Raw genomic sequence first — 20,878 nt, 5'->3', positions numbered from 1 at the left:
ACATCAGGACACGGGGGGAATTGTGCTAGTCCAAAAGAGAGCAAGTAATGTGAGGAATGAGATACATATTTAAGATTATTTTCTTAAAAATAGAAATGCACCCCCTAATGTGCTAGAATTAACAATTATAGTAACATGAGAGAAGGATTTATGAGGACCATTCAGTTTCCTTTTTAAGAAATGCTGCTTTGACCTTTGCGGAATGGAAGTTTGGAAATAGCCAGTGAAATAGCTTTTACTGCCTCCTAGATTCACTTCAACATTTTCCATACTTTTTCCTTCCCATGTTCATTTGGTTTATGAGTTTAAAAATATAAGTAAGAAATGTAGTGATCTAATTTCATCTTGCTTGCTGTAAACCTGTATCTATTAGCACATAGGTATGTGTATCACAAATTTTAAAAAACAGCATTCAACAGGATGGTCCCTTCTTAAGGAAAGACATAATTTTTACTTAGTTTCAGTGAAAACTAAAATAATTAAAATTCTACTGGTGAAATGCACAAATCAACAAAGGTTAACCAAGTGGTTAAAGGCTTAAACAATTAAGTGTTCATTCAGAGAAACCCATCTTTGCATTTAGAAGATTTTGGCTTTGAATGCCATTTACCATCTAGACGCCACTGTGGGTTTAGTTTGTTTTTAAATGTCTTCCCAGAAAGCAGTTAAGAATGAGCAAGAAGTAAAACTGGAGTAGTGAACAAAGAAATTGTTCAGATGTTACTCTGTCAATTACAATTCAGGGAGTACAGCAATTTAATGGATATAAAGCAAATAACCTCAGAATCCAACAGTGATTCCTTCCTGCAATCATTCCGGTAAAGCCTCTGAGCCATTAACATAAAAAGGCCATTCAAGTGAAACATGTTAAATATGTATTATACAAAAAATGGATCAATGCAAAAATGCTGTTTTGAGTCCATCCTTAATCCCACTTATTTTGCAAAATACAGTGCAATAAAATAAGAAGGGCATGTTCTGAATTATTTTTTCAGCAGGCTGCAGACTTCTATAAAAAACAATTTTTCTGGAAAACTCTACTCTTCTGGGGTATTTTAATCTTGTTGGAACTGTTTGTTTCATTTTAATTTGAAAATGACTGCTGCAAAACTCTACATGTGGTATTGCATAGCATTCCTGAACTCCTTTAAGGGGGTAATGGAAACTTCTCAGCAAGAGGAATTAGGCAGGAGTCATACAGAGCCACACAAGGTCTTCTTGCTATTAGACCAACCTGCAATACACACGAATGCAAATGATCAGCAGGCTGGGAATCAAGTCCAAAATAACAACAGGAAGAAATTAAGCCAAATGCAGGATATCTATCTCCTCTAAAAGCAATAATCACCTCGTTATTTTGATATCTTACATTTCCTCTTGGAAAGTTCTATGTAAGCGCAAGTTTTGGGAAAAACTTGTATGTGATTCATGTTTACCTGTGTCCCTGGTGTTGTTAATGAATATGGCAGGGGTAGTGGGATGATATATGAATTTATTATCAGAGTTTGTCCTATTAAATTGTGTGATGACCTTACACACAAGTAAGGAGCACATTTTACTCTCAAAAATTACTCAAAAGAATTACTCAAAATCATCACATACCTGATGTAACTTGCCTAGCTGAAATGCAGCTTGACTCAATAACATCATCTCAACATATTTGTGATTATCCAAGCACAGATTTTTGATCTAATAGAGTATATAAAGATTTATGACCACAAATTACTGCACTGCTGTTTCAAAATTAGCCAAAGGAAGATTTAAGGAATAAAACTTTGTTTTGACATAGTTAGGCTGACCTGAGCAAAGCAAAAGTAGGGACTAAGAGGTGCAGACCAGTTTCCCAGTCAGCATGCTGACAGTGAGTTCTTCAGTTTAATGGTCAGCTCAAGTATCTTCATTACTAGCAACTTCTTTCACTGAACTAAGTATAGAAGTGAGCCGAAAGTCTGGCTTTGCCTTAGCTGAAGCATCATCACCTTTCCATGACATTTTTAAAGTGAGGAAGACTGCAAACAAATGAATAAGCATATGTGAGACAGTCCATGCAGCTGAAGTGATGTTAAAAGTGCCTCATTAGATGAGGATTTTAGAGTAGTAACTGAAGGCACTGACTGATCTGCAAGGAAGACTTATCTCCTTTCTCTTACTTTACATGCTAGGCTCCAGGCCAGCTGTGAGCAAACTTGAATTCTTCAGCTTTACAAATGAATATGGTTATTGCTCTGTTGTTGTGCAAGTGTCTTATGCACCACAGGTCAGAAGAAATACTTAAAGCTTTGAATGTGTAACACTGTACTCTGCCACTCTAAATGTACAAGGAGCAGCTTGTAATATTGTATTTCTCTTGACCATCACAGGTTCAGAATGTTTTCTTCCTACAGGGATCAAGAGTAGACTGCAATCCCTCTTTGGTAATATGTACTCTGGATCATAATCATCTATTTATACTGACATTTCCGCTTTATAAATAAATGTAGAGAGAAACAGAATAAATATTCATTTAAAAAAAAAATGTTTATGTTTTGGAAAATGCCTGTTTACCAGAAGTTCTTCAAACAGAATGATGTTCTCCAGCTGCACGGAAGGTTTCCATTAAAATGCTTTTATATTCATTGCATTCACTGCTATAGCAGAGTGACCCTCTGTTGGGTAATGACTGAGTTAGGGTTTCAGGTTACATCAAATCCTTCCTTCTGTCTGTAACAGGAAGGCTGTGGTGGTGTAAATTAACTGGTTAGCTGATGAGAGGGCATGATAACACCACAAGGAATGCAAAACCTGTTGATCACTATATACAGTGTAATGATGGATATTTCCTTTAGAAAAAGCTGTCTTTTAAAGAAAACTTTTATGTGATGGATAAGAGTACAGCCACATGCAAGATAAGAAGTGCACGTCCTAACTTCTTTGCCCCGATTTTCCTGACAGCAGCCTAGAAACATGTCCAGAGAACAGCCTAGCTGACAGTAGTACCCGAGGCTGATCTTTTATATTGAATGATTCTCACATGGTTGCTTTTTAAAGAGGCTGCCTTGCCAGACAGTTGAATCACTACTACCATCACCTGAAGGAGGTTAATATGCAAAAAGCAGACTGTCACATCACTGTTGCTCAGCAAATTTGGAGGACAATAGTAAGACTGAATCCCTGTGTGTCTTGCATGGACTCACTTGAGGTTCCAGCTCCACCTCCTCCAATATCTACCTCTTAAATCTACCTATGAGAGGTAATCTTTACATTTTCCACCCATCATTTAAATGCTTTAATCTCTTCTGAGGACCCCAAACAGAGTTTTTTCCCAGCTAAGTGGTCTTCATTGCCCCCTCATACCTTACCTCCTTCTCTAAGGACCAATGGAGTCTCTTGTGAAGTATGCCAGACTTACACATGCGACCCATCATGACACCAAAAGCTGGAATTCCTTTGATGATTTAAATTATGTCTTGCTGATAAAATATTTGACAGGAGGTTACTCATAGAGAATATTGGGCATATTTCCTGGAAACACTATAGGTCTGTTTTTAAGGCATGTAAATTATTAATGATATTTTATAAAGCACTGATTAGTGAGCCCTTCATAACACTCTTAATACATTCACAGGAAGTCAGCTTTTCCAATTCAAACCAAGATTAGTAACAGGCAGAAAACAATCAATAATAAATATGTCTTCTACCTCTGGCACAGCAACAGTGGCAAAGTGAAGACAAGCTATTTTTCAAGCCAAAGGACAAGGAATTTAGCTATTTTGCTTCGTAGCGGGATCAAACTGAGGTACACTTTGAGTAGTGATAAACTGATTTTTTTTGAGCTACAGTGTGAGTGGAGGGGAAAACAAGACAATAGTCAAAGAAGTACCAATGAAAATAACTTTGAAATGCTGCTGATTACTTTTTTATTATGAAAAAGTAAAATACCAAACTACAAAATGCATGAACTATGCATGAGTGTATCAGAAACTCACTTTTGCTACTGTTGGTAAAGCAGTACCTTAATCCTAGTGAAATCAGTAAGGACACTACTCAGTGAATCAGTTCATAATGTGTACTTCTGGCTGCAAAATGTTATGAGTTTTCATTTAACATAAAGATTTTAATATAAATTCCTCAAGAAATAAACTAAGGTCTGATTTTTTCTATTTACTTTTTACCTATTCTATCTCAAGATCATTCAGATTCTTACATCTCCTTCACAGTCATTCATTGCCTAAAGTCCTGCATTCTGAGACTATCCTTATGCCTGTTCTAATCCAAACAGTGAGCTGTTCTTTTTTATGTATCACTTCTACTCATTTATCCATACTGTAATTTCAGTACTCTGTCATGTGAGTCAGGGCAGAACAATGTATTTGCTATTGTTGTTATTAGAATTTCTCACTCTCCTTTTACAAGATTTCTAATTAAATACATTTTGATAAAAGATAGTTATGTCAAGGAATGTTTTGGTTGTTCTAGAAAGTGTGTTGGTGGTCATGTATTCAGTCCATACCAGAGCTGACAATCTAGACTTAATTCAGGTGTCAGAATCTGAGCTGTAAATTAACTCCCTTTTCTTTCTCCAAGCCCCAGGAATAGGCAATCAACTAGGGCTCCTAAAGGATGCAGCATAAAAGGTGACAAGTCACCAAACGCAGTTCTAATGCCGTTCTTACGTGGGCACGGGACTGGAGAAAATGAAAATGTCCATTGCCTGAGCATAGCTTCGGTCATTCCCTCTCCTCTCCTCTCCTCTCCTCTCCTCTCCTCTCCTCTCCTCTCCTCTCCTCTCCTCTCCTCTCCTCTCCTCTCCTCTCCTCTCCTCTCCTCTCCTCTCCTCTCCTCTCCTCTCCTCTCCTCTCCTCTCCTCTCCTCTCCTCTCCTCTCCTCTCCTCTCCTCTCCTCTCCTCTCCTCTCCTCTCCTCTCCTCTCCTCTCCTCTCCTTTCCTCTCCTGTTTTTGCATGAACAAAGACTTAATCTTCGCAAAGCCAGAGCTGTCAGAAAAGTAAGTCAGAAACATCAAATATCTAGCTATTGGGGTGAACAAGCTAAAGGCACTGGTTCTCTCTAGCCCTACATCTCACAGGAACCTTGCTCTTCTGCTGGCTGGGCTTTCATTATGAAGATGGACCCTTTTCTGCCAAAAGCAGACTAGCTCCAAATTCCCCTCCTAGGCTGACAACTGTGAGTAGAGCCATAGCACAGGGTCAGGGTCAGGGTCAGGGCAAGGTGGGCAGGACAGCAGGGGAAAGGCTTGAGGCTTCATCATTTTCTAAACAGACAGTTTAGACAGTTCCCGTAAGGGGAAGAATCTGTCACATGGATTGGTATCGGGTAGTTGTTATTCAGAGAGCAGCAGAGGAAAAAAAAAGCTGCTAAGGTGTAAGCAGCTGTAGGACAAGTGGGTTTGTTTTCTTTGCTTGATTTGTTTCTTTTTCTACAGTCCCCTCTGTCTTGACCCCCTTGCTACACAACTACGTGTTTGTCTTTATGGCAGTTCTGGTTATAGGCAAAGATCTGTCTTAGGTGACCACCCAAGAGACCATTTAATTTAATTCACCTTTAAGAGCGTGCTTTATAGAAAGACAAAAAAAAAAAAAAAATTGGAAACCATGACACACCACTTTATAATATTTGCCCAATAACAAGCAAATTCAAGATTTCAGATAATATTTAGTTGAACTGTATGACTATATAACAAAAAGCTGGGAATATCTTTGAAAAGGGCCTATAATAATGATTTTTCCAGAAAATTTTGTTTCCTAATAGGAAAAGTTTTACCTGTGGTGAAGAAAGACAAATACCCTCGAAACAGAAGAAAAGTTGTGGGTTATTGTAGAAGTTCTCAATCAACACAAATGGTGACTATATTTGACAGGAATTCTTTTCAGCCAAGCATGTCAACTGCTTGATGTTGAAATCTAACAAATGTAAGAATTCTTCTGAGGTTTCCATTCTATATTTAAAATATGCTATCTTAGGTTCATGTTATGTGTTCACCTGTGGTAGTAGTGCAGGCTTAGTTCCTCTTTAGCAAATATGGCTATCTTCCCCATCCTCTCTGAAAGAATATAAAACCTCTGTATCCTTAATCCTTGAATCTGAAGCATTAATAATAAGAAAAGAATATGAAGAATATTGTGTGCTATTTTATGTCAAAGGGTAAGTATTGAGCATAAATATTGGATGCTGGAACTTAGTACGAGCCTGTTTTTTATTTCCTTTTGAGGAAATATTCATTCTTTCAAAAAAACATTTGTGGCGTAGAAAAAACTTATCACACACGGAAACTGCAAATGCTTCTAGTAAATTACTCAAATAAAACATTCTCTGAATAGTCAATGTTCATTAAGTCTAAACTTTTACTACCCATCAGAGTGCTTCCCACACGAATTGCCATTTTTTACTGTGTGCCTGAAGACCTACATTTTTGGTTATTTACTGTGATGTATAGTATTTTTACTCCTCTATTTCACAGTTAGGACTTGCTGGAGAGTGTCCCTCAAATTCCATTTACTATGTCACTTTCATTCTCCTTTTAATATTACAAACTAACATTCCAAGTGGACTCCTTCCTGATCTCTGTTTCATGGGAAGAGCAGAGATTGCAATCAAATAAGTGCAAATCACTTCAGCTGCCTGGCTAGACTATGAGGCTTTCAGCTCTAAACGATCACTTGTGTGTGGCTTGTGCTCCCAGCAATGGGTAAAATGCATCTTTAAGGTCTTGTACTAACAATTCTTGTAATGAACAAGGTAGTGATTGGAGTTGTGCCTAACAACATCAAGAAAATTCTTTGTGATTACATCTCCAACCTCAAATGTAAGGACCCAGAACAATCAGTAAATCTCTGATGCCTCTTGTTCTTGGATAATCTGTGTTTAAATAAATTAAAAAAAAAAAAAGTGGGGGAGGAGAAAAAAAAATCAGATGCTTCTTTTTTCACTGATAATTTTTTAATGTACTGTCATCTAGAGCTCTTTTCTCTTAACTCATATTCATCTTGCTGTTAGACTAAAGCATGAATTAGAAGGTCTAGTTGCTTTCCGACAGGTTTTCTAAGACTGAGATCAATTACTCCCTTTGCATACTACACATTTACTGTAAGTGCTTCACAGCCCAGACCCCAGAGAAAGACAGCTCAGTTACTGTGGAGAAGTAAATGCATGCAGGAAAGGGATTAGGTGCTGATTGATACAGACAGTCAATTAGTACTTCAAAGCGAAGCTGACTCCTTGTTTTATACACACAGAACATGGGATAAAAGATTGTAGTTTGATGTCTAGTAATCTCTGTTGCTTCAGTGTTGACCAGGGCAGCATGATATTAAAAGGTTTCTCGGAAGTTAAAAGAGTCCCGCATTGGTTCCTAATGGAATGGAAGCATTAAGAGAAACAATGACATTGTGTGATCTGTACACATTAGCTTTCCTAAAGTATTTCAGGCTGCAGTGACTCTCTGGGACTCTGTCTGTTCAAGTCAAAAGTATTCTTAATCTCTGTGATGTGCTGATGAAACCTTGAACTGTCAGGTCAGATTATTTCCACAAAACCAGTTCTATTTATGATTAATTAAAATTTCTTCTTGATTGCATACAGTCTTTTTAAATGTATAATCCCTTCATTGTGTGGTGATTGGGAGTATGGTCCCAATCCCTAAAATAAAAAACAAATTATTTCAGTGCATGTTATGCTTATGCTGAGGTGTATTGAGTTCACTCATTTGATAAAGGAAACAAAAAGCAGAAACCTAGGCTGATAAAAAGTAAACCAATATACTGCAAAGGATGAGCTTTATTCATGGTGACTATGTAACTACAATTCCATTATGTACATTGGATTAAAAATTTTGCCCTTAAAAGGACTGACTGTTTGTCAGCTTTGCAATATACTGAAGTTTGTGGATATGTTTTCAAGTTCTGGTCTCCATTCTTCTCAAAAGGGCAGAACATCAGATTAGTATGTAACTGCAATCACCAACAGTCAAGAAAATATTTTGTCTTTTATACAGAGTACATTTGTTTCTGCTCAAATAATGAATATAAACAATGAATGTAATAATTTAAAGTCATGACAACTAAAAATATTATCAATTATTTGTAAATTATTTTACTATTCCTAAATTATTCTAAATTTTCTTTTGTTTCTCTCTTTCTTCTTCTTCTTCTTCTGCTTCTTCTTCTTTTGATAAAAATCTTGAAGTCCTCTCTTTACCTATGTTGATTATCTGTTAGACCTATTTGTTCTGTCTCTCCTGTAAGACAAATATAAGGGAGTTCCCATCCAAATGAGATGAAGAATGAAAAAGAGAGAACACAATCTCGGGCGGATCTCTGGAGCCATCCAAATTGAAAAGTTCAATTGAAGCATCTAAGTAAAGAGAGAGGAAGTGCTACATTAATCTCACTTAACTTTAGACAAAATTTGGATGTCTACATGTGAGCCAGTCCTTCTGTATGAAAAACTTTACAGGCAGTGGAACAAATAAGCACTATCAGAGGATAATTATGTTGATCTATTTTAGAAATAGGTGTTAGAATGAAAGGAACTTGCATCTGAAGTGGTAAGACATCTCCAATTTATCAGATACATTCTATTGAAATCTGATTATCGTTAAGTTCATATACAGTAAATTAAGTTCGTAAGTAAATGAAGTAAATTACACTCTGAAGTGTAATGTAATCTATCCAATTTTTGAACGGCCTTCAGTATAGAGTAGTCTCTGAGTTGTTTGTCAGAGAAACCTACAAAAATAAGCTTTTTCATTTGCATTTTTTTTCCTATTTTGTGTACTGAACACAAGAGATTTTTAGTAACTGCAGATACAGCAATAGTTATGTATAAGAACTTATTGCAGATTGCTCACAGGATGATTTTAAAGTGTGATAAAAAATAGCTCCATTCAGATTATTAATTCATTGTGTATCCATTAGTCTAGAACAATGAGATAAAATTATATTTCTCATCAAATTTACAATCCAGATCTGAAATTTTCATAGCCTTGACATTGCTTTGCTTTGAGCATACTAAGCCTTGTTGATACTGATCTGTTGTGATGTGTGTGTGTTCCTATCAACTCTTTCAGCTCACTTACACAGGTTTTCTTCCTTTGAAACTATGTGAAAAGTTTCTTCCTTTTTAGTTCATAGTTCACTGACATGACATCTTAGCAGTTTCCCTGTCTTCATATGCATATTTTCTAGCCTAGCCCAGGGGAAACTATTCCTCAGTGTAACAGCCAGAATGATTCTACAGAGCAGATAATGTTGTAAGAACTATACCCTAGAACACCAAAAAGTGGAACAAAGTTTTTGATGCTTTCTGGTTTTCAGTTGCAACGTCACATTGTGGGTGCATCGTGTTACTGGGTTGTGTTTCTGTCACTATGTAACAGTATAACTTGGAATTTTAATTGCTCCCAAATCCTACCGTTACCTATATCAAGTGCCAGTGCTGTGATAGCACTGTGATAACATGTTCTAAAGTGCAGAAACAAATAAGCATCTTTTCACTGATGAAAAGCTAAAATGTACATCAACACTCCTCTTGTGATACTGAGATCAACTGACAGAGAATTTTACCTTGACAATAGAACTCACTATACAACATAGAAACAATTCTTGAGGTACATAGTACAACCAGGTCTTAGAATGACTACGGAAGTTAAAGATCTGTCTAACTTTCAGTATATTCATCTACATCTGTGACAAATGTGATTTTGTTTCTCTTTCATTCTCATTTATTTAGCACAGACTCCAGTCTGCTCAAAGAAGAGAACAATAAAGTGTGCCCAAATGTTTTAAGCTAGCAGTTTTGTCTGTGTCTCTAAAGGGGAAGAATATTTTGCAATTGTTCAAAATGCACATTCGGAGATATTAACCAAAGCAAATTTATTGGAAAAAGTGTTACAAGTCATACTTCAGTTAAATGAAGTCTTGGTTCAAGGACATAACAGAAAAATAAAGTGAGACAAACATATTTGAAGCATGAACAAGAATGAACATTTTTGTGGCAACTCTTAGATTTAGAAATAGTACTATGAAGCTCAAAAACCCCCAGAATACTAAAGAACTGCATAGAATTGTGATACTGCTGACACTTTCTTACTTAATCAAAAAAAAAAATATTTTTGGTTGCACACTAAGTTGGCTAACACTTGTGCCTGAATTTCTCAAATTGCTCTGATAAACCCATCTATTTCCCACAGGTCTTACAGTAGCTGCACCACAGATAAGCAATATATTAATATCACAGTGTAGTGCCACTAGTGCTACACTGTACTGGAGAATACTACAGAAACACTCATGCTCTAATGCCATGGCAGTACCACTCTCATCTATTATCCTGCCTTGATATACACAGGCCAAGCAGTCCTTCTCTGCTTCCAACCCCTGCAAACAATGTCTATGCTGCTAAAATACCGCAGCCCAGGGAAGAAGATGCCTAATCGTTCACTCTGCCACACCATCAGCCCTCTCTCCCATCCCTGCCTTGGGCTGTTCATTTTCCAAAAGCACGATGGACAAGACTGCAAACATCTAGTCCTGTTTGGCAAACTGGTCTCCTTAAATGTGTCCATACTTACTCTATTTTGTTTTATTTCTGGTTCTGGTACTCTCTTTACGGGACTCTAAAATACAGATTCCATCAAATCCTCTTACAGCACTTTTCCATGACACAGAAAGAAATAAGTTGCCCAAATCTCAGCTCAAAACAGAATTGGGGCCTGGCTACAGTGCACCACCAGTCTGGCTACAGTGCACCACCTACCTAATCTAGTAATTAAACTTACTTAAGAGGATTGTAGTACTAGTAATGTTTTTCCTAAATCTGAAGCTGTTTCAAGCAGGGGTTTTCAGCTGAGAAATGATGCTGAGATGTTCAGCAGTATGATTTTAGTACAATGCCTTTGATGACAACTTCTACTTCCTGGCTTTGTTGAATGATACTTCCCTGAGAGGATTTCACTTTTGTATAGTATTTTGAGAGATAATTCACTTGAAAGTCTTTTCTGCCTGTATAATATACTTCTTCGTTCAGTCAGTTGTTCTGAATCATCAGTTTCCTCAATAGCTTGATGCATTTGCTGAACAGGATTAGAGGTTCAGTTTCATACCACCGCTAACTCTTAAAACACAAGTGTTGAAGGACCATTGGCCCTTTTGCCACAGATCTCTATGCCCAGCAATATTTGTCTGATCTGTCATTCTCATGGCAGCTCAACTATTAATAAAAGTCCATTTGGGTAGTTTAAGAGCTGTTTTTCTCTCCTCTAATGTCTTAGAAATGCTGTCACATTAGTTCTCAGGACTTCCTCACTATTCTGAAGCTTTTACCTACAGACCTCACACTAACTGGTGTTTTCAGGGAGACTAATAGAACAAATTAATTAGATATCAGATTAGATAAAATTATGTTTTTCTCTTCACTACCCCAAGAAAAATGTAGTGATGCAAGTAAATTTTCACAAAAAGAGTTTCCATCTATTAGAAAAGTTTTTTTTTTTCTTATTTATTGGTAGTATCCTTTGTTTACTTTAAAATAGTTCATTTAGTCAACAGTCTTCTCATTTTAAGCCAGCACAGTTTTATGGAAAGGGTGCTAAGGCAGTTTTATGGAAAATATACGAAGATCATAATGCAAAATACATTTAATATTTTAAACCAGTTAGCATGAAAAATGAGTTTGTGTTGAAAGCACAAACAGACAAACTGGGACTTGTGGTTTACTTCTTAAATTATTCTAAGTACTTCTTCATGACCCATGGGTTTTGTTGCAGAGATACCAGCCCTGGCTCAGCATCGGTTAACAGTGGAAATTAGGGAAATGCACACTGCACTGACAACACTTCTGGCTCTGCATGAGACAATTCAGGCTTGAAAGCAGTATGACTGCATTTATGCACTGTTAACTGCCTAAGTCTGCATTAATTTGGGCTTTTTAAAACTGTGCTACAATCTGTGGTGGATATGACCTTAAACATGTAAATACCTTTCTGGTTTTGCTTACGTGTAACATTCAGTTGTCCTGTTATTCCTGGTTAGACCACTGAGTATGGGAATTTCCTTTTTTTTAATTATTTGCCAGATCTATACCAGTCTGAACTGCTGAACTGTTCAGAATTAAGTCCCAGCAGGTTTAAAACAAAAGAACACTTTTGTGAATTGCTCAATTTTAGAAATTAATCAGTGATCACTTGCATGTTTAATACAAGAAAACAACTAGAGAGGGCTGCTCAAGAATCAGACTATTAGTTTTAAGTCCTCAGGCCACGTGAAGAATGAATTTCTTCCACTTGGAGCTGGGACTAGAAATGTTAGCATTTGTATTGGGTACTTGCCTGTTGAAATTGGCTGATCTGTCATAAGCAAAGATCTTTTCCATAAGATGGTTCACTGTAGATAGAACCCCACAACACACAGGCAAGTGTCCAACATGCACTGCAGCTGAACTCCTCTGTTTGCATGTCCACTTGTTCCCACATCCTTGGCATCTACCTTGACAGTCTTAAACCCTTGCACGCATCACATCAGTTAGGGATCCCACTATGTTCATGTTTTAGGGCAGCTGGCACATTCTCTTGGTCTGTTCCCAGGGCACCAGGTTCTCCATGCTGCATAGCACCTAATGAAGCTAGAACCTGTGATGTGTGTGAGTGACAGAATTGCATAACCTGATAGACAGAATCTCACAATCAACATACATACAGATGATCATCTCTGTTTAGCCTAGTTTGTTCCTCTTAACAGATAGGCAGTGGTGAGGCCATCCTTCCATGTAAGTTAGATGATTCCTGGCTCCAAAAGGGAAGAAGACTGTGTTTGTGACAGAGTTTGGGTTTTTTTTTGGTTGGAGTTGGCTGCTCTGTCCATCATGATGTATACATGAACACGGTGAGGATTCTTGCCTCCTTCGACGTAGAGAATTTAATTCTCCTAATACCAACAAAGCCCAAGCTCCATCTCTTCCCGCTAGTGCTCTAACCCCTGCATCATACGCAAAAAGACAGATACCAAGTACCCTTTTCCATATAGCACCAGGCCTTGGATGAAGTGAACTCAGCAAATTGCGCCCAAGTTGGCAGCATTTGGATCGTCATCAGACCCAGAAAAATCAGTCGCATTGTGTTGTGTTGTAATTCAAGAAAGATCTCCCTCTATAACAGATTCACAGTGTCTCTTGTAGATTAATTTTGATATGAAGAAGTGAAAATTATTCAACACCTCAACATAGTGGGCTTTATTTTCTGCAAGCACCGTTTACAATGCCATCATTACTGTTAATGGACTTATGCAAGAAAACAGTAATACATTTTGAGCTGTTACATGGGGGTTATTTCTTTTTTTTTCTTTTTTTCTTCTATTTTCTTCCTTTTTTTTTTTTTTTTTTTTGCTGAGTCACATCTTTGTTACTAAAAAGCAGAGGTTTTATTCCACTTCTGTACTTGAAACATTGCTGCACTCATGACACACAATGAATGTTTCCAAAGGACTGAACTTAAATTTAACTACACAGATTCCATTTTGTTCAATGGAAAGTGTGCAGCCTAATCCTATGCAACTCTTTTAGCATTAAGAACATGTTTTTCACCCAGTTAGCATTTCAGTGAAGTAGATTTTGGAACAACTTTGTGACAATCTCTGTAAATCCTAGCAACCAATTCTTAGTTAAGCAGATGCTTTCTAAATAGGTTCTTTAAATCTTTTATGCACTTCTTCTATGGGTTTTCATATTTTTAAAATTGGGAAATACTGGCATGCATTTCTCACCTGCTTAGCATTCATTTCTGATTCATAATCCCTCTACAAACAACAGGTTTATTGATTATAAAACCTCCCGCAAGGCATTCTTACCAGTGTGTGTCTTTTTTATGAAAATGTGAAAAAAGCCCCAAACCCCTGAAAAATGGTGACTTGGAAATGAGCCACCTTTATTTTAAGGATTTTTTTGCAGTCAACATGTTGCCCCAGCAACCTAGGTCCTTGCTGTCTGGCAGAAGACAGATTTCTTTGGTTCCATCATGATGCAAAGCTGAAAGAAGGAAGAGAGAGACAAGCAATGAAAATTCACCATTTCATTATTCAAATATGTGAATTACCCTGAGCTGTGGCCAAGCCATGGGTCTTATCCACAGTGTCCTTCAACACTTATTCAAACCCTTCAGTGCTGCAATACTTCATTTCCATTAATTAAATAATTACACCAAACTCTGTATAAAGATAGCATTCAACTGAATTCAGGCATTCCAAAATAGTTATTCAGTAAAGATGAAGCTCATATTATTATACAATGAATTGACAAAGATTTTGTTTATTTCCCTTACCAGATTTTTTTAAAAGTCACCAAAAATTCTGACATTTCATATAGGTGAAAAAAACAGAAGTTATTGTACCATCTTAGCTCTTAATATCATGAGCATGTCATTACAACCTAGTACGGTTAATTCATCTTAAAGATTAATTTCTATGAAGTTGATTAAAGGAGGATTGTTGTTTCTTACATAACATGAAGTGCAGTTTAAAGCAGCTCATTAGGTGACCAATTGCAAAGAAAGGGGAAAAAGGTGTCTAAAAATGCATATAGAAGGATGCCACAAAAGCCAAATGTGCCTTGCAATAGAGTAAGTGATGACATTGAAGGGAGTGGTCTACATGATGTGCAGGATACAGTATTGTGGCTTTGAGGTCTGTTCTTTAGTCTCTAACTCTCCTCCATCTCTGTTTACAATACAGATATTGGGCAGCCAAAACATCATTGTGTAGCAGGAAAATCAGAGATGGAAGGCGGCAGACAGTAGAGGTGACAGTGGCATAGCATACAAAATATAAACAGGACAGCTTGCATACTAACCCACAGCTATCAGACACCACACTGTGAGGATGAAGGAAGAACTGATGTTCAGCTAAAGAAGAAAGTTCCTTCACCCATTACACCATTTCATTTTATCCCTAACAACCACATGCTGCCACTAAATGTGTCTGTGAGTGAATGGAGCTTTTGACAAAAGTGGAGGACCATAAAACCTAAAGTAAAATCATGTATTACATTCATAGGCAGGTAAATTGAGGAATGACTAGGGAAATCAGAAGTAATACACGCTGTGACACCAGATGTGATATCAGATGTGAACACCATTCTCTGATGTTCAAAGTGTTACAACTCTAACCATAATCTGTAATCCAAACAATTCTCTACTGTTTTATCTGAAATATGCCAAGATTTTTGACAGAAATGTATTCTTCTCACAGAGAAGTTTTCTCTTTCATCTCTGTCAGGTCATAATAGGCAACATTTGGAGGAGCACAGAGCAAAAAGCCTGGGCAAGACAAAGAAGAAGGAGAAATTAATGATCATAGGAGAGACAAAAGAGGGACAGATTTCCCCCTATCAGGCAGATCATGTGGCATTTGAAAATTCTTATCATGAAGAGAAAGCTGTAGGCTTGGGCATATGTCTTGTGTATTATTGTGAAAAAATAAAGGAATAGCAGAACAGAGATGACACAAGATTGGTGATACCTATCAGTAACAAAGGAGAAATTACTGAATGGGATGAAAAGTTGAATCATGTCAGGAACAAATCATCAAAGCTATGAGGAAATCAGTCATTTCAGAGAGAACTGAGAAATGAAGTACCATGAAATCTGTTGTAAGAACACACTCTTTCTCAGACACTTTTTTCTTTTTTTTTCCTTTGTTGTTGTTTTTGGTTGTTTAAGGGTTTGTTTGTTTGTTTGTTTGTTTGTTTGTTTTAGCATAGTTGTTGTATATACATATGTAGAAGATGGAGTCACAACTGATCTAAGGTATGATATGGTCTATGTAATTGCCTTTCCAGGACAGTTTTATTCAATCACTCCATATTCTTTGGCCTGTAATTGTTTCCAGAATCCCATATATTTAAGATTTTTTTTTATAATTAAATCTATTAAATTCTTTCTGATTGCACAAGTTGCCTCTTCCAGCAAAAGACTAAAATCACGTACTTTTGTATACAAATAGAATGCAGTCAAAGAGAACTAAATAAGCAACAAATATGGTGGGTGAAAAGTTTCAAAACTGATGGATGATTTTCATCCTTTCCCTCTTGGACAGCCCCATTATGCCACTGGATGATTTGACAACCTAAAGTAAGGAAACAAAAATGGAAATACAACAATGAAAATGGAATAGAAAAGTGAAAAAATATATCTCATACCACCATTTTCATTTTCTCTTCTATATGTTTCTTGTTTTCAGCTGGTTTTGTGTTATAGACAGTATTTGAGATCCTTTAGAAATATATTTTATGAATGCAGAGTGTTTATACTTTACACCTGCTACTGCAGTCACTACAAAATCTAGATCTTTTCAAACTAGAACTGTCTTGCTTGGTTTTGGTCTGTCTCCAATTTTAGTTATATATACAAACATGGAGATGATACTGCATTATTCTCCTCCGATTCATTTATATGTTATGAGTAAGAGATCTTAACTTCTAAATAAACTAGTTGTTGTGCCACATTACCATTAACAATTTCTTTCTTCCTCCTCCATTTTTATATGCCCTTTCATCTGTTAGTTATTAATCCTTGTATGAAGCCTCTAAAGCCAAGACCTTTAACTTTTTTTCCATCTTGAAATACCTTCACAATACTTGATTTGGGCACTGTGGAATGTGGGATGAATGACTAAATAAACCAAGTGTCTGATGTTCTCATCATCTCGTAGTACTATTTCATTTTCATGGAGCAGAATTAGAATGCCTCCAAACCAAGTATTCCCAAAGGTTAAAGAAACTTCAAGGCTCTCAGGAAAAAGTAGGTGTGTCTATGTACTCAGTGCATTTCATTCTATTATATACTGGTGGGTTTTTATTAATAGAGCATGTATATATATATTGAGATGCAGATATTAAAATTATATATATATTTATGTATAAGTAAAAACACATCTTTATCAACTATTATAGCTGAGATCAGGCTTTAGATACTTAGCTAACACAGCCAAAGCTCCATTTTGCTCTTCTAATCAATTAAGTGCTTGAACTTTCCAACCTTAAGTTAATAAGACTTTAAAACGTGAACTTTGAAATTTATTTTTAAAATCAGTGAAAATAAACAGAAACTGTAGAGATCAGGTAGCTTTAAGGGAGTATTCATTTTAGGAGCTACTTCAGAAAAGGTATGTGAGTTTAAAATATTCCTGTGCTACACATTTAGTATTTTGTCAGGTTTTTAAATCTTGCTTAGGTTTTTATCTTTGCTTAGTAACTTTTGTGAGATTTGTATTTTAAAATATCACTTTAAATTGATATACAAATACAAAATACAACCTTCAGCTTGGTCTGTAAATTTGCTTCATAGAACTAGGCTGAAAGAGACTGTGCTGAGACCCATAGCTTCTCTACTCATCTATCTATCTTGCCTCAAAGGTACTTTAGTACAGTTAACGTACTTGAGTGTTCAAAAAGCTTCTCCTAAAGTTCCTTTCTTAATTGAGCTTCTCAAAAAAAAAAAAAAAAAACAAAAAACTCTTAGAAACAGTTTTATGTGATTCTCGAACAAATTGTTAAAAAATAAGAAAGGATACAGATACATAGCAATTGTCAGTTTTCATGAAGAAAACAGATTACCAATATATGCTCCAAAAATGTTTATTAGGTATTTAGTTTCAGCATATTCATAGATGTTCTAACAGAGAGCATGAAGAGGCAACAATTTTTGCACACAATTACTTCCAGTAGCTAGAACAATTCAGTCCAGAGCTACAAATGATCTCACATTAGAGACAAGTAAAATGGCAGATTAAATTCAACACTGAAATCACCTGGAAAAAGTGACTATAAAGAAAATAATTTTGCTCTAAACTAGTCATTAATGTCTGAGAAAAATGTTAGAGTCATTGCAGAAAGCTTTCCACATACATCAGCTCATCATCCAGAACTGGGCAAATACAACAGAGAAGTACCGCACCAGAAACTGAGAGCAAGCGGAAGTCACTACTATTGCCCCATATGGTGTACTCAGCTCCTACACACCACCTGAGGTTTGGTTGCTTCACCGTGGAACAGATGCTCAAAAAGGCAAGAGGATGATCAGAGGCACTGAACAGCATACAGCTTAGAGGCTTGATAGAATATGATTCCCCAGGATAAAGAACAGATGACAGGAAAATAAATTATTGTTCTATGTAGTGATGTAAATAATTAGTCAATTAGAAGAGAGAAATGGAGAAGGAGAACTGTTTCTCACAGTTTAAAGGTAAACAAAAAAAAGAGGAGGAGGAAATAGGGGTTATCTATCAACATTGAACAAATTATGGAACAATTTGGATGATTAATAGTTTGTGAGACTCCTTATCACATGATATTTTGGAGTCTAAAAGTGGGAGTTTACAAAAGAGTTTGATAATTCATGGAAGACAGATCCATCAAAGACTAGTACACAGTAGTCTGGATGTAACTCAGGATCAGGAAGTCCCTAAAAAATTGATTTCTGTTAGGTAAGATTGAATTGACTTTACAGATATATTGTTTCCTATATTCTTTCCCTTTTCCCCCAGAAATGGTAAGAAAAACCATCTGTGACAAAACAAAGGTGGGTCTTTTGTCCCATCCAGTGCATCCCTCTTGTTTCAGCTTGCGATTTAGGTATCCTCTTTTCTTCTCTAATTCTCCTTTTTTCTCCTCTCCTCTCTCCTCCTCTCCTCTCTTCTTCTTGAGATTACATTTTAAGTGGCAGAGGTTGTGGTTAAAAAAAGACAGTGATGACTTACACTTGTGAGTGTAACAGTTCTTAAATTCTGCTAGTTTCTCTTTAAATTCTGCAATTTCAGCTAGTGCATAAGCATGTCATTTGTATTCAGATCCTTCACATTGTTTTATACCCAGTTGTATTTCCTTAGGTACTCATCATCTTCAATTTTATTTATGTTAAAACTGAGGGTCTGCCTTGCATATCTAAAGAAATACAATGCAATTGTTGTGTGGTTATGTGGGACTTAATTTTCCTTTCTTTTTCAGTTTTCTTCCTAAGTTATGATTTAAGTTATGGCAACGAAACTACCAAAATCTTGCTCACTACTATTTTCTGTGCTTCCTGCTAAACACACAAAGTTTCACTGGATAATGTTGTTTGTTATCCAAAAGAATTGTATAGAGCTATTGTTCTCTTTAAAACAGTCTTCCTCCCAGGGACAGATGCATTTCAAAAATGAGTGGAGTGATCCATTGAGACAATTATTGCTGATATACAAACTCAGCAGAAATCGGAGATCTCTGATCAGCACGTAACTAAAGCTTGGGTGTGTGTATTACTATTGGGGATGTAGAAGTGATAGTGGGCTGTATCAAGAATGGATTTCCTGTAAAGACAAAGAAGTATTAACACCAAGGGCCTGGAAAGACATCATTGTGTAATGTTTCATTCACCTATCTAAAGGAAGATGATTTCAAGCCAATATAGGTTGAAGGAAGGGCAGATGGCATGATTAGGAAAATCTACTGTCCAAGAAGAGAAATCAATAATACAGATTGTTTGGTCCAGCAGAACAAAAGTTGGAAAGAGATATAATTACTGCATTGATGAATAAACATCCGTGAGAGAGAAAGGTTATTTACATTAAAAGGTAATACTGGCAGTAGAAAAAATGAGTATGAATCATCCAGGATTAAATACATCATCAGAACTAAAAGAAGGTTTCTATCAGAACAATAAGGTTCTAGAAGACTCTTTTAACTGCAATGATATGGAAAGGGGAAACAACTAGTTTCATTCTCGGGTTTAATGAGTTTGTAAAAAATATTATCTAATTTTTTAGTGTTCAATAACAGGGGGTTGGGTCCCACGAGGTGTATGATTCTTTTCTGTCCTGCAATAGTCAAACTGTATACCCTCAGTGAAATTTATGTGATAAATCTCTCTGCTAGTGGTCTTCATGCATCAAATAGGGGAAATGTAGCTTTGCACAGTACTACAATAAAAATGGCATCAAAATATAAGTTTAAAATTATGGAAGAGTGGAAAAGAACTAAATGCACAGAAGTGTTCAAAAAAAAAATAGGTGTAGGGGGAATTAAAATACAGGACAATAATACAAACAAAATTTGGTTGTATGAAATAGTTTGCACAGGAGGAGTTCAGGAAACAGGAATCAATGACCAAAATTCAGCTTATCTCAAGCTGAGCTTAGTAAATATTCCACAAAATCAGATATGTTTTTTTACGTCACTATAATAAAGCATAGTACCTGCAGAATCCTACTTCCAAGTAAGTTTCAAAGAAACAGAAAGATCTCTCAATTTCGACTTCTCCAGCCTAGCTTTTTTTCTGAAAACATCTGTCAGGCAACACCAACTGAGAATGAATGACTTGACTATGTTTGATATCGTTTTCCCAATAAATAAATCACATATTCCGTTCAATTATGTATGCTTTCCACAGAGAACTGATGTGACATGCAAATGTCCACTATGTTTATTCTCTGCCTTCAGTCTTCCATCAGTCTTGCCCTCAATTTACAGACAACTAGATTGTTGGCTTTTTTTATGATGAACTGAAGCAATCAGAATGTTTTCTGCAACAGGTGGATATGAAGAGCTGGAGACTCTACAAAAGGTTGAACTGAACCTCTTTTCTTTTTTCACTTGCAAAAGTGAACACTCCACTTAGTACAGTGTATCTATGTTTTATATTTTATAATAAATTTAGCTTGTTTTATTCCATCCAACCCAAAGCAGGATAATTCCCAGCAAGTTGCTATAAGTCTATCACACTAGTTTTTTTAAATAGCTTTTAAAATTGCTGCCACCTTTTTCATGAAGAATTTCTATTTTCAACATATTCTGCACTTCCTCCTACTTACAATATAACTTAACTTGCAATATCATATCAATCAAAAAGTCTGCCACTTACACAAGGCA

This window comes from Columba livia, chromosome 1, assembly GCF_036013475.1.
Source record: "Columba livia isolate bColLiv1 breed racing homer chromosome 1, bColLiv1.pat.W.v2, whole genome shotgun sequence".
NCBI classification, from domain to species: domain Eukaryota; kingdom Metazoa; phylum Chordata; class Aves; order Columbiformes; family Columbidae; genus Columba; species Columba livia.
This window is presented reverse-complemented; position numbering follows the sequence as displayed.